General features: G+C 33.8%; 3 non-coding genes across 3 annotated transcripts; all 3 read left to right on the top strand.

Annotated features, from left to right (window-relative positions):
- Positions 1–180: 180 nt before the first annotated feature.
- Positions 181–359, top strand: LOC119562804. The gene has a single exon (XR_005222041.1). It is a non-coding gene; the product is annotated as a 5.8S ribosomal RNA (ribosomal RNA).
- Positions 360–760: 401 nt separating this feature from the next.
- LOC119562825 lies at positions 761–4,731 on the top strand. The gene has a single exon (XR_005222062.1). It is a non-coding gene; the product is annotated as a large subunit ribosomal RNA (ribosomal RNA).
- Positions 4,732–11,919: 7,188 nt separating this feature from the next.
- On the top strand, positions 11,920–13,914 carry LOC119562814. The gene has a single exon (XR_005222051.1). It is a non-coding gene; the product is annotated as a small subunit ribosomal RNA (ribosomal RNA).
- Positions 13,915–14,205: the final 291 nt, after the last annotated feature.

Genomic DNA, 14,205 nt, shown 5'->3' with positions numbered 1-14,205 from the left:
AATGCCATTTAAAAAATACTTGATATATTATTGGTTATATGAAACTAAGACATTTCGCAGCATTCGTTTTAGGTATAAAAATCAATTTATTGAAGGAATTGATATATGCCAGTAAAATGGTGTATTTTTAATTTCTTTCAATAAAAACATATATGACAAAATTACCAAACCAATATATAAAACTCTAAGCGGTGGATCACTCGGCTCATGGGTCGATGAAGAACGCAGCAAACTGTGCGTCATCGTGTGAACTGCAGGACACATGAACATCGACATTTTGAACGCATATCGCAGTCCATGCTGTTATGTACTTTAATTAATTTTATAGTGCTGCTTGGACTACATATGGTTGAGGGTTGTAAGACTATGCTAATTAAGTTGTTTATATAAATTTTATAATGAAATTTTATAAGCATATGGTATATTATTGGATAATAATAATTTAATTATTATATTATTCATAATATTAACAAATATATGAAAAACATTATCTCACATTAGTAAATAATTTGAATGTGAAAAACGAAGAGAAATATTTTCTTTTTCAATCAAATAATACTGAGAAATGTCTAGCATAAAAAATTTATCTAGAATTGTCTCTTATTAAAGATTAGTAAATAGAAAGCCGTTGACAATATTATTATTCTTCGTTGATTCGTTAGACCAAACAAATGCCATACAAATATATAAAATATATAACGAATTTAATAAAATGTTTTATCATTATATATAAAGAATTAATTGCAAAAAAAGTTATACACAACCTCAACTCATATGGGACTACCCCCTGAATTTAAGCATATTAATTAGGGGAGGAAAAGAAACTAACCAGGATTTTCTTAGTAGCGGCGAGCGAAAAGAAATCAGTTCAGCACTAAGTCACTTTGTCTATATGGCAAATGTGAGATGCAGTGTATGGAGCGTCAATATTCTAGTATGAGAAATTAACGATTTAAGTCCTTCTTAAATGAGGCCATTTACCCATAGAGGGTGCCAGGCCCGTATAACGTTAATGATTACTAGATGATGTTTCCAAAGAGTCGTGTTGCTTGATAGTGCAGCACTAAGTGGGTGGTAAACTCCATCTAAAACTAAATATAACCATGAGACCGATAGTAAACAAGTACCGTGAGGGAAAGTTGAAAAGAACTCTGAATAGAGAGTTAAACAGTACGTGAAACTGCTTAGAGGTTAAGCCCGATGAACCTGAATATCCGTTATGGAAAATTCATCATTAAAATTGTAATATTTAAACAATATTATGATAATAGTGTGCATTTTTTCCATATAAGGACATTGTAATCTATTAGCATACAAAATTTATCATAAAATATAACTTATAGTTTATTCAAATTAATTTGCTTGCATTTTAACACAGAATAAATGTTATTAATTTGATAAAGTGCTGATAGATTTATATGAATACAGTGCGTTAATTTTTCGGAATTATATAATGGCATAATTATCATTGATTTTTGTGTTTATTATATGCACTTGTATGATTAACAATGCGAAAGATTCAGGATACCTTCGGGACCCGTCTTGAAACACGGACCAAGGAGTCTAACATATGTGCAAGTTATTGGGATATAAACCTAATAGCGTAATTAACTTGACTAATAATGGGATTAGTTTTTTAACTATTTATAGCTAATTAACACAATCCCGGGGCGTTCTATATAGTTATGTATAATGATATTTATATTATTTATGCCTCTAACTGGAACGTACCTTGAGCATATATGCTGTGACCCGAAAGATGGTGAACTATACTTGATCAGGTTGAAGTCAGGGGAAACCCTGATGGAAGACCGAAACAGTTCTGACGTGCAAATCGATTGTCAGAATTGAGTATAGGGGCGAAAGACCAATCGAACCATCTAGTAGCTGGTTCCTTCCGAAGTTTCCCTCAGGATAGCTGGTGCATTTTAATGTTATATAAAATAATCTTATCTGGTAAAGCGAATGATTAGAGGCCTTAGGGTCGAAACGATCTTAACCTATTCTCAAACTTTAAATGGGTAAGAACCTTAACTTTCTTGATATGAAGTTCAAGGTTATGATATAATGTGCCCAGTGGGCCACTTTTGGTAAGCAGAACTGGCGCTGTGGGATGAACCAAACGTAATGTTACGGTGCCCAAATTAACAACTCATGCAGATACCATGAAAGGCGTTGGTTGCTTAAAACAGCAGGACGGTGATCATGGAAGTCGAAATCCGCTAAGGAGTGTGTAACAACTCACCTGCCGAAGCAACTAGCCCTTAAAATGGATGGCGCTTAAGTTGTATACCTATACATTACCGCTAAAGTAGATGATTTATATTACTTGTGATATAAATTTTGAAACTTTAGTGAGTAGGAAGGTACAATGGTATGCGTAGAAGTGTTTGGCGTAAGCCTGCATGGAGCTGCCATTGGTACAGATCTTGGTGGTAGTAGCAAATAATCGAATGAGACCTTGGAGGACTGAAGTGGAGAAGGGTTTCGTGTGAACAGTGGTTGATCACGAGTTAGTCGGTCCTAAGTTCAAGGCGAAAGCCGAAAATTTTCAAGTAAAACACAAATGCCATACAAATATAATTATATTATATAAATCAAGCTAATTAATATACTTGAATAATTTTGAACGAAAGGGAATACGGTTCCAATTCCGTAACCTGTTGAGTATCCGTTTGTTATTAAATATGGGCCTCGTGCTCATCCTGGCAACAGGAACGACCATAAAGAAGCCGTCGAGAGATATCGGAAGAGTTTTCTTTTCTGTTTTATAGCCGTACTACCATGGAAGTCTTTCGCAGAGAGATATGGTAGATGGGCTAGAAGAGCATGACATATACTGTTGTGTCGATATTTTCTCCTCGGACCTTGAAAATTTATGGTGGGGACACGCAAACTTCTCAACAGGCCGTACCAATATCCGCAGCTGGTCTCCAAGGTGAAGAGTCTCTAGTCGATAGAATAATGTAGGTAAGGGAAGTCGGCAAATTAGATCCGTAACTTCGGGATAAGGATTGGCTCTGAAGATTGAGATAGTCGGGCTTGATTGGGAAACAATAACATGGTTTATGTGCTCGTTCTGGGTAAATAGAGTGTCTGGCATTTATGTTGGTCACTTGTTCCCCGGATAGTTTAGTTACGTAGCCAATTGTGGAACTTTCTTGCTAAAATTTTTAAGAATACTAATTGGGTTAAACCAATTAGTTCTTATTAATTATAACGATTATCAATTAACAATCAATTCAGAACTGGCACGGACTTGGGGAATCCGACTGTCTAATTAAAACAAAGCATTGTGATGGCCCTAGCGGGTGTTGACACAATGTGATTTCTGCCCAGTGCTCTGAATGTCAAAGTGAAGAAATTCAAGTAAGCGCGGGTCAACGGCGGGAGTAACTATGACTCTCTTAAGGTAGCCAAATGCCTCGTCATCTAATTAGTGACGCGCATGAATGGATTAACGAGATTCCTACTGTCCCTATCTACTATCTAGCGAAACCACAGCCAAGGGAACGGGCTTGGAATAATTAGCGGGGAAAGAAGACCCTTTTGAGCTTGACTCTAATCTGGCAGTGTAAGGAGACATAAGAGGTGTAGAATAAGTGGGAGATATTAGACTTCGGTTTGGTATCGCCAATGAAATACCACTACTCTTATTGTTTCCTTACTTACTTGATTAAATGGAACGTGTATCATTTCCTAGCCATTATACGGATATATTTATTATATCTTATGGTATTGGGTTTTGATGCAAGCTTCTTGATCAAAGTATCACGAGTTTGTTATATAATCGCAAACAAATTCTTTAATAAAACGGTGCATTTATGTATTTTTGATTTGAAAATTTGGTATAACTCCAATTACTCAGGTATGATCCAATTCAAGGACATTGCCAGGTAGGGAGTTTGACTGGGGCGGTACATCTCTCAAATAATAACGGAGGTGTCCCAAGGCCAGCTCAGTGCGGACAGAAACCACACATAGAGCAAAAGGGCAAATGCTGACTTGATCTCGGTGTTCAGTACACACAGGGACAGCAAAAGCTCGGCCTATCGATCCTTTTGGTTTAAAGAGTTTTTAACAAGAGGTGTCAGAAAAGTTACCATAGGGATAACTGGCTTGTGGCGGCCAAGCGTTCATAGCGACGTCGCTTTTTGATCCTTCGATGTCGGCTCTTCCTATCATTGTGAAGCAAAATTCACCAAGCGTTGGATTGTTCACCCATGCAAGGGAACGTGAGCTGGGTTTAGACCGTCGTGAGACAGGTTAGTTTTACCCTACTAATGACAAAACGTTGTTGCGACAGCATTCCTGCGTAGTACGAGAGGAACCGCAGGTACGGACCAATGGCACAATACTTGTTCGAGCGAACAGTGGTATGACGCTACGTCCGTTGGATTATGCCTGAACGCCTCTAAGGTCGTATCCGTGCTGGACTGCAATGATAAATAAGGGGCAATTTGCATTGTATGGCTTCTAAACCATTTAAAGTTTATAATTTACTTTATAAACGACAATGGATGTGATGCCAATGTAATTTGTAACATAGTAAATTGGGAGGATCTTTGATCACCTGATGCCGCGCTAGTTACATATAAAAGCATTATTTAATACAATGACAAAGCCTAGAATCAATTGTAAACGACTTTTGTAACAGGCAAGGTGTTGTAAGTGGTTGAGCAGCTGCCATACTGCGATCCACTGAAGCTTATCCTTTGCTTGATGATTCGATAATAAAGATGTTGCAAGCGGGCATAATCATTATGCTTGCTTGCAGCATCGCACGCCACTTTGTTTGTGGTGTGTAAGGTAGGGAAGAAGAAATATAAAAGACCTAAATTGGAAACATCAATATATAAGTAAATATTGAACAAACAAAATGTATCGTCATCTTATTAGTGACGCGATGATAAAGTGGCAAACATATTCCATGTATAAATATTCCTATGGTATTAAAATTCAAGTAAAGAGGACATATATAAAAGTTTGTATATATGGTTCATTCAATGGTAGCAGCGGTTGGTTGGTTGGTGTCTGCTCCTCTTATTGTTCAAAACTTATGTTATGGTAGCAAGTCTATATCGTCATATTATTAGTGACGCGAAAAAGTAGTGGCAAAACATATTCCATGTATAAATAAATATTCCTATGGTATTGAAATTCAAGTAAAGAGGCCATTCAAGTAAAGAGGACTTATATAAATATAAGTATATATAATGGTAGCAGCGCGGTTGGTTGGTTGGTGTGTCTGCTCCTCTTATTGTTCAAAACTTATGTTATGGTAGCAAGACTGTATCGTCATATTATTAGTGACGCGAAAAAGTAGTGGCAAAACATATTCCATGTATAAATATTCCTATGGTATTGAAATTCAACTAAAGAGGACATATAAAATTACTATCAATGGTAGCAGTGGTTGGTTGGTTGGTGGTTGGTTGGCGGCTGCTCCTATTATTGTTCAAGACTTATGTTATGGTAGCAAGTCTGTATCGTCATATTAATTATTAGTGACGCGAAAAAGTAGTGGAAATCATATTCCATGTATAAATAGATTCCTATGGTAATGAAATTTTCAAGTAAAGAGAGGACCATTCAAGTAAGAGGACATATAAAAAGTAAGTATATGTTCCTCCAATGGTAGCAGTGGTTGGTTGGTTGGCGGCTGATCCTCTTATTGTTCAAAACTTATTTTATCAATATGAGTTTGGCAATACAATAAAGAAGACCAATCTAATCCATATAAAACTAAATGTATTATATGGATATGCTTAGGAAACCCATATATTCATAAAAAAAAATTATGTATAGAAAATTATACATATATCTTTTATATAAATGAATCGTATGGATATCGCCTTATGGTAGGTATAATAACTTTTTAAGGCATAATAATGTATAATATAGAAAATATACATTGAAATATAAATGCATTTTTATAGATATGGCGGCATATAAGTGCCATATACACAAGAATAAATAATAGAATTTACCAATATATAATTAAAATGAGATATATAAACCTAGTGAGGGGCTGCACTAGTATATGAATCGTATGGATATGGCTTATAGGTATAATACCTATAAGGCATAATAATGTATAATATAATAAATATAAATTAAGATATGAATGAATTATATAAATATGGCATAGAAATGCCATATACATACATAAGAATAAATGGTAGAATTTACCCATATATCACTGAAACACGATATATAAACCTAATGATAGCTGGCACTAGTACTGTAAACATGCACGCAATAGTGCGTGGGGTAAAAAACTACTATAGGGAGGTGGTCGTTGGCGGGCCCCTCCTCGTATTGGTCAAAACTTATGTTATGCATATGAATTTGTCAATACTATATAGAACGCCAAGCATATCCATATAAACTATGGATATGCATAGAAATCCATACAAAAGTAAAAAAAAATTATGTATAGAAAAATATACATATATTTATATAAGTGAATCGTATGGATATGGCTTATAGGTATAATACCTATAAGGCATAATAATGTATAACAAGTAAATATACATTGAAATGTGAATGCATTGTATGGATATGGCATATAAATGCCATATATATAGAAATAAATTGTATATCAATGATATAACAATTATAAACCTAGTGAGGGGCGGCACTAGTGAATGAATCGTATGGATATGGCTTATAGGTATAATACCTATAAGGCATAATAATGTATAATATAATAAATATACATTAAGATATGAATGGATTGTATAAATATGGCATAGAAATGCCATATACATAAGAATAAATGGTAGAATTTACCCATATATCACTGAAACACGATATATAAACCTAGTGATAGCTGGCACTAGTACTGTAAACAGGCACGCAATAGTGCGTGGGGTAAAAAACTACTATAGGGAGGTGGTCGTTGGCGGGCCCCTCCTCGTATTGGTCAAAACTTATGTTATGCATATGAATTTGTCAATACTATATAGAACGCCAAGCATATCCATATAAACTATGGATATGCATAGAAATCCATACAAAAGTAAAAAAAAATTATGTATAGAAAAATATACATATATTTATATAAGTGAATCGTATGGATATGGCTTATAGGTATAATACCTATAAGGCATAATAATGTATAACAAGTAAATATACATTGAAATGTGAATGCATTGTATGGATATGGCATATAAATGCCATATATATAGAAATAAATTGTATATCAATGATATAACAATTATAAACCTAGTGAGGGGCGGCACTAGTGAATGAATCGTATGGATATGGCTTATAGGTATAATACCTATAAGGCATAATAATGTATAATATAATAAATATACATTAAGATATGAATGGATTGTATAAATATGGCATAGAAATGCCATATACATAAGAATAAATGGTAGAATTTACCCATATATCACTGAAACACGATATATAAACCTAGTGATAGCTGGCACTAGTACTGTAAACAGGCACGCAATAGTGCGTGGGGTAAAAAACTACTATAGGGAGGTGGTCGTTGGCGGGCCCCTCCTCGTATTGGTCAAAACTTATGTTATGCATATGAATTTGTCAATACTATATAGAACGCCAAGCATATCCATATAAACTATGGATATGCATAGAAATCCATACAAAAGTAAAAAAAAATTATGTATAGAAAAATATACATATATTTATATAAGTGAATCGTATGGATATGGCTTATAGGTATAATACCTATAAGGCATAATAATGTATAACAAGTAAATATACATTGAAATGTGAATGCATTGTATGGATATGGCATATAAATGCCATATATATAGAAATAAATTGTATATCAATGATATAACAATTATAAACCTAGTGAGGGGCGGCACTAGTGAATGAATCGTATGGATATGGCTTATAGGTATAATACCTATAAGGCATAATAATGTATAATATAATAAATATACATTAAGATATGAATGGATTGTATAAATATGGCATAGAAATGCCATATACATAAGAATAAATGGTAGAATTTACCCATATATCACTGAAACACGATATATAAACCTAGTGATAGCTGGCACTAGTACTGTAAACAGGCACGCAATAGTGCGTGGGGTAAAAAACTACTATAGGGAGGTGGTCGTTGGCGGGCCCCTCCTCGTATTGGTCAAAACTTATGTTATGCATATGAATTTGTCAATACTATATAGAACGCCAAGCATATCCATATAAACTATGGATATGCATAGAAAACCATACAAAAGTAAAAAAAAATTATGTATAGAAAAATATACATATATTTATATAAGTGAATCGTATGGATATGGCTTATAGGTATAATACCTATAAGGCATAATAATGTATAACAAGTAAATATACATTGAAATGTGAATGCATTGTATGGATATGGCATATAAATGCCATATATATAGAAATAAATTGTATATCAATGATATAACAATTATAAACCTAGTGAGGGGCGGCACTAGTGAATGAATCGTATGGATATGGCTTATAGGTATAATACCTATAAGGCATAATAATGTATAATATAATAAATATACATTAAGATATGAATGGATTGTATAAATATGGCATAGAAATGCCATATACATAAGAATAAATGGTAGAATTTACCCATATATCACTGAAACACGATATATAAACCTAGTGATAGCTGGCACTAGTACTGTAAACAGGCACGCAATAGTGCGTGGGGTAAAAAACTACTATAGGGAGGTGGTCGTTGGCGGGCCCCTCCTCGTATTGGTCAAAACTTATGTTATGCATATGAATTTGTCAATACTATATAGAACGCCAAGCATATCCATATAAACTATGGATATGCATAGAAAACCATACAAAAGTAAAAAAAAATTATGTATAGAAAAATATACATATATTTATATAAGTGAATCGTATGGATATGGCTTATAGGTATAATACCTATAAGGCATAATAATGTATAACAAGTAAATATACATTGAAATGTGAATGCATTGTATGGATATGGCATATAAATGCCATATATATAGAAATAAATTGTATATCAATGATATAACAATTATAAACCTAGTGAGGGGCGGCACTAGTGAATGAATCGTATGGATATGGCTTATAGGTATAATACCTATAAGGCATAATAATGTATAATATAATAAATATACATTAAGATATGAATGGATTGTATAAATATGGCATAGAAATGCCATATACATAAGAATAAATGGTAGAATTTACCCATATATCACTGAAACACGATATATAAACCTAGTGATAGCTGGCACTAGTACTGTAAACAGGCACGCAATAGTGCGTGGGGTAAAAAACTACTATAGGGAGGTGGTCGTTGGCGGGCCCCTCCTCGTATTGGTCAAAACTTATGTTATGCATATGAATTTGTCAATACTATATAGAACGCCAAGCATATCCATATAAACTATGGATATGCATAGAAAACCATACAAAAGTAAAAAAAAATTATGTATAGAAAAAAATATACATATATTTATATAAGTGAATCGTATGGATATGGCTTATAGGTATAATACCTATAAGGCATAATAATGTATAACAAGTAAATATACATTGAAATGTGAATGCATTGTATGGATATGGCATATAAATGCCATATATATAGAAATAAATTGTATATCAATGATATAACAATTATAAACCTAGTGAGGGGCGGCACTAGTGAATGAATCGTATGGATATGGCTTATAGGTATAATACCTATAAGGCATAATAATGTATAATATAATAAATATACATTAAGATATGAATGGATTGTATAAATATGGCATAGAAATGCCATATACATAAGAATAAATGGTAGAATTTACCCATATATCACTGAAACACGATATATAAACCTAGTGATAGCTGGCACTAGTACTGTAAACAGGCACGCAATAGTGCGTGGGGTAAAAAACTACTATAGGGAGGTGGTCGTTGGCGGGCCCCTCCTCGTATTGGTCAAAACTTATGTTATGCATATGAATTTGTCAATACTATATAGAACGCCAAGCATATCCATATAAACTATGGATATGCATAGAAATCCATACAAAAATAAAAAAAAATTATGTATAGAAAAATATACATATATTTATATAAGTGAATCGTATGGATATGGCTTATAGGTATAATACCTATAAGGCATAATAATGTATAACAAGTAAATATACATTGAAATGTGAATGCATTGTATGGATATGGCATATAAATGCCATATATATAGAAATAAATTGTATATCAATGATATAACAATTATAAACCTAGTGAGGGGCGGCACTAGTGAATGAATCGTATGGATATGGCTTATAGGTATAATACCTATAAGGCATAATAATGTATAATATAATAAATATACATTAAGATATGAATGGATTGTATAAATATGGCATAGAAATGCCATATACATAAGAATAAATGGTAGAATTTACCCATATATCACTGAAACATGATATATAAACCTAGTGATAGCTGGCACTAGTACTGTAAACAGGCACGCAGTAGTGCGTGGGGTAAAAAACTACTATAGGGAGGTGGTCGTTGGCGGGCCCCTCCTCGTATTGGTCAAAACTTATGTTATGCGTAAACATATGATTTTGTCAATACTATAAAGAAAACTTGTTTTGTACATACAAAACTAAATGAATTATATGGATATTGAAAAATAAATGGCATTATATCCATATAATGAAAATATACTTGTATTCTCTTATTATAAGAGAGAATACCGTATAGTTGGTTGGCAAAGACAATTGAAAATACCCGAATTGCAGATGATGGGTTCAAAAACTACTATAGGGTGGTGTAGCAAATAATATGAAGATGATATATCCATATAATGGATATACACTAGTATTCTCTTATTATAATAGAGAATACCATATAAATGGTTGGCAAAGACAATTGAAAATACCCGAATTGAAGTTGACGGGTTCAAAAACTATTATAGGGTGATGTAGCAAATAAAATAATGAAGATATATCCATATAATGGAATTATATGTGTATTCTCTTATTATATGAGAGAGTACCAAACGGTTGATTGGCAAAGACAATTGAAAATACCCGAATTAAAGATATTGGGTCCAAAAACTACTATAGGATGGTCAATGGGCCGGCCATCTACTATTGACGTGACAAAATACTGTCTGTCGGTAGAGAAGATATTAATCCGTCAAATTTGTTTCTTTATTCATTTATGAATATGAGACTTGGCTCCACGGTTAATATTTTAAGCCCAAAGATAATAATGTTGAAACAAAGGCCAAGGTTTCTATTATACATAGAATAACAAATTGTTTCCGAACTTTATCGTTAATCCAAATAAATAATTACAATTGAGGCAGGCTAATAATGATATATATTTTGTATTGATAATCTTGATATATATGTATATTGGTCTGCCATTATCACATACTGAGTTATGTGATAATTCCCTGCGGGGATAAATTAAAAGAGGTGTCCCTATATTAAAAGAAAATAATATATATATATATTATTTTTTCTAACGTACATATCATATATGCGCTCGGTTTTATATTATATATTACCAAAGAGTCTTATATGAATATATACAGATAAATTTTAAATTTATCATCAAAATACAAATGATTTAATTCAATATTTTATATTGGTTAAACAAAAATTGTACATGTGTGGATACAATAATGACGTATGTCGAACAAAAAAGATATTTTAGAATGAAATATGCAAATATAAAGAAAATTATTACGTATTACGAAAAAAAATATTGTGTTTTTAACATCAATAATTAAAAAACTTGTTATTATTAGTGGCGGAACAAGTATATATTGTGAAAACAACAAACGTATACGAATGCTATATAAAAATGGCCGTATTCGATAGAAAACAATCTATAAAATTTATATTGCTAATTTCTATTCAAAAATATGAATGAAATATGAATAAAAACATTATTCTGGTTGATCCTGCCAGTAGTTATATGCTTGTCTCAAAGATTAAGCCATGCATGTCTAAGTACACACGAATTAAAAGTGAAACCGCAAAAGGCTCATTATATCAGTTATGGTTCCTTAGATCGTTAACAGTTACTTGGATAACTGTGGTAATTCTAGAGCTAATACATGCAATTAAAACATGAACCTTATGGGACATGTGCTTTTATTAGGCTAAAACCAAGCGATCGCAAGATCGTTATATTGGTTGAACTCTAGATAACATGCAGATCGTATGGTCTTGTACCGACGACAGATCTTTCAAATGTCTGCCCTATCAACTTTTGATGGTAGTATCTAGGACTACCATGGTTGCAACGGGTAACGGGGAATCAGGGTTCGATTCCGGAGAGGGAGCCTGAGAAACGGCTACCACATCTAAGGAAGGCAGCAGGCGCGTAAATTACCCACTCCCAGCTCGGGGAGGTAGTGACGAAAAATAACAATACAGGACTCATATCCGAGGCCCTGTAATTGGAATGAGTACACTTTAAATCCTTTAACAAGGACCAATTGGAGGGCAAGTCTGGTGCCAGCAGCCGCGGTAATTCCAGCTCCAATAGCGTATATTAAAGTTGTTGCGGTTAAAACGTTCGTAGTTGAACTTGTGCTTCATACGGGTAGTACAACTTACAATTGTGGTTAGTACTATACCTTTATGTATGTAAGCGTATTACCGGTGGAGTTCTTACATGTGCTTAGATACTTGTATTTTTTCATATGTTCCTCCTATTTAAAAACCTGCATTAGTGCTCTTAAACGAGTGTTATTGTGGGCCGGTACAATTACTTTGAACAAATTAGAGTGCTTAAAGCAGGCTTCAAATGCCTGAATATTCTGTGCATGGGATAATGAAATAAGACCTCTGTTCTGCTTTCATTGGTTTTCAGATCAAGAGGTAATGATTAATAGAAGCAGTTTGGGGGCATTAGTATTACGACGCGAGAGGTGAAATTCTTGGACCGTCGTAAGACTAACTTAAGCGAAAGCATTTGCCAAAGATGTTTTCATTAATCAAGAACGAAAGTTAGAGGTTCGAAGGCGATCAGATACCGCCCTAGTTCTAACCATAAACGATGCCAGCTAGCAATTGGGTGTAGCTACTTTTATGGCTCTCTCAGTCGCTTCCCGGGAAACCAAAGCTTTTGGGCTCCGGGGGAAGTATGGTTGCAAAGCTGAAACTTAAAGGAATTGACGGAAGGGCACCACCAGGAGTGGAGCCTGCGGCTTAATTTGACTCAACACGGGAAAACTTACCAGGTCCGAACATAAGTGTGTAAGACAGATTGATAGCTCTTTCTCGAATCTATGGGTGGTGGTGCATGGCCGTTCTTAGTTCGTGGAGTGATTTGTCTGGTTAATTCCGATAACGAACGAGACTCAAATATATTAAATAGATATCTTCAGGATTATGGTGTTGAAGCTTATATAGCCTTCATTCATGGTGGCAGTAAAATGTTTATTGTGTTTGAATGTGTTTATATAAGTGGAGCCGTACCTGTTGGTTTGTCCCATTATAAGGACACTAGCTTCTTAAATGGACAAATTGCGTCTAGCAATAATGAGATTGAGCAATAACAGGTCTGTGATGCCCTTAGATGTCCTGGGCTGCACGCGCGCTACAATGAAAGTATCAACGTGTATTTCCTAGACCGAGAGGTCCGGGTAAACCGCTGAACCACTTTCATGCTTGGGATTGTGAACTGAAACTGTTCACATGAACTTGGAATTCCCAGTAAGTGTGAGTCATTAACTCGCATTGATTACGTCCCTGCCCTTTGTACACACCGCCCGTCGCTACTACCGATTGAATTATTTAGTGAGGTCTCCGGACGTGATCACTGTGACGCCTTGTGTGTTACGGTTGTTTCGCAAAAGTTGACCGAACTTGATTATTTAGAGGAAGTAAAAGTCGTAACAAGGTTTCCGTAGGTGAACCTGCGGAAGGATCATTATTGTTTAATATCCTTACCGTTAATAAAAAAATTTGTTTTTATTATAATAATATAATATATTATAGTAATACAAATAAAATATAAATTGCCAAAAATATGATCTTTTATAGATCAAATATAAAATTTCGAACAAGCAAATCGAAATAATAATTGTAATAATAAATATATTATTGCATTAAATAAGAGATAAATAAATAAGCAAAAGCAAACAAATAACAAATTCGAACAAGCAAATCGAAATTATTAAATTTATTTAATATTATTATTATATTGTATATTAAATGCAATTAA

The sequence above is a fragment of the Drosophila subpulchrella genome, unplaced genomic scaffold, assembly GCF_014743375.2.
Source record: "Drosophila subpulchrella strain 33 F10 #4 breed RU33 unplaced genomic scaffold, RU_Dsub_v1.1 Primary Assembly Seq97, whole genome shotgun sequence".
Lineage (NCBI taxonomy): Eukaryota > Metazoa > Arthropoda > Insecta > Diptera > Drosophilidae > Drosophila > Drosophila subpulchrella.
Note: the sequence above shows the minus strand (reverse complement) of the source record. Positions and strands in the feature narration are given on the sequence as shown.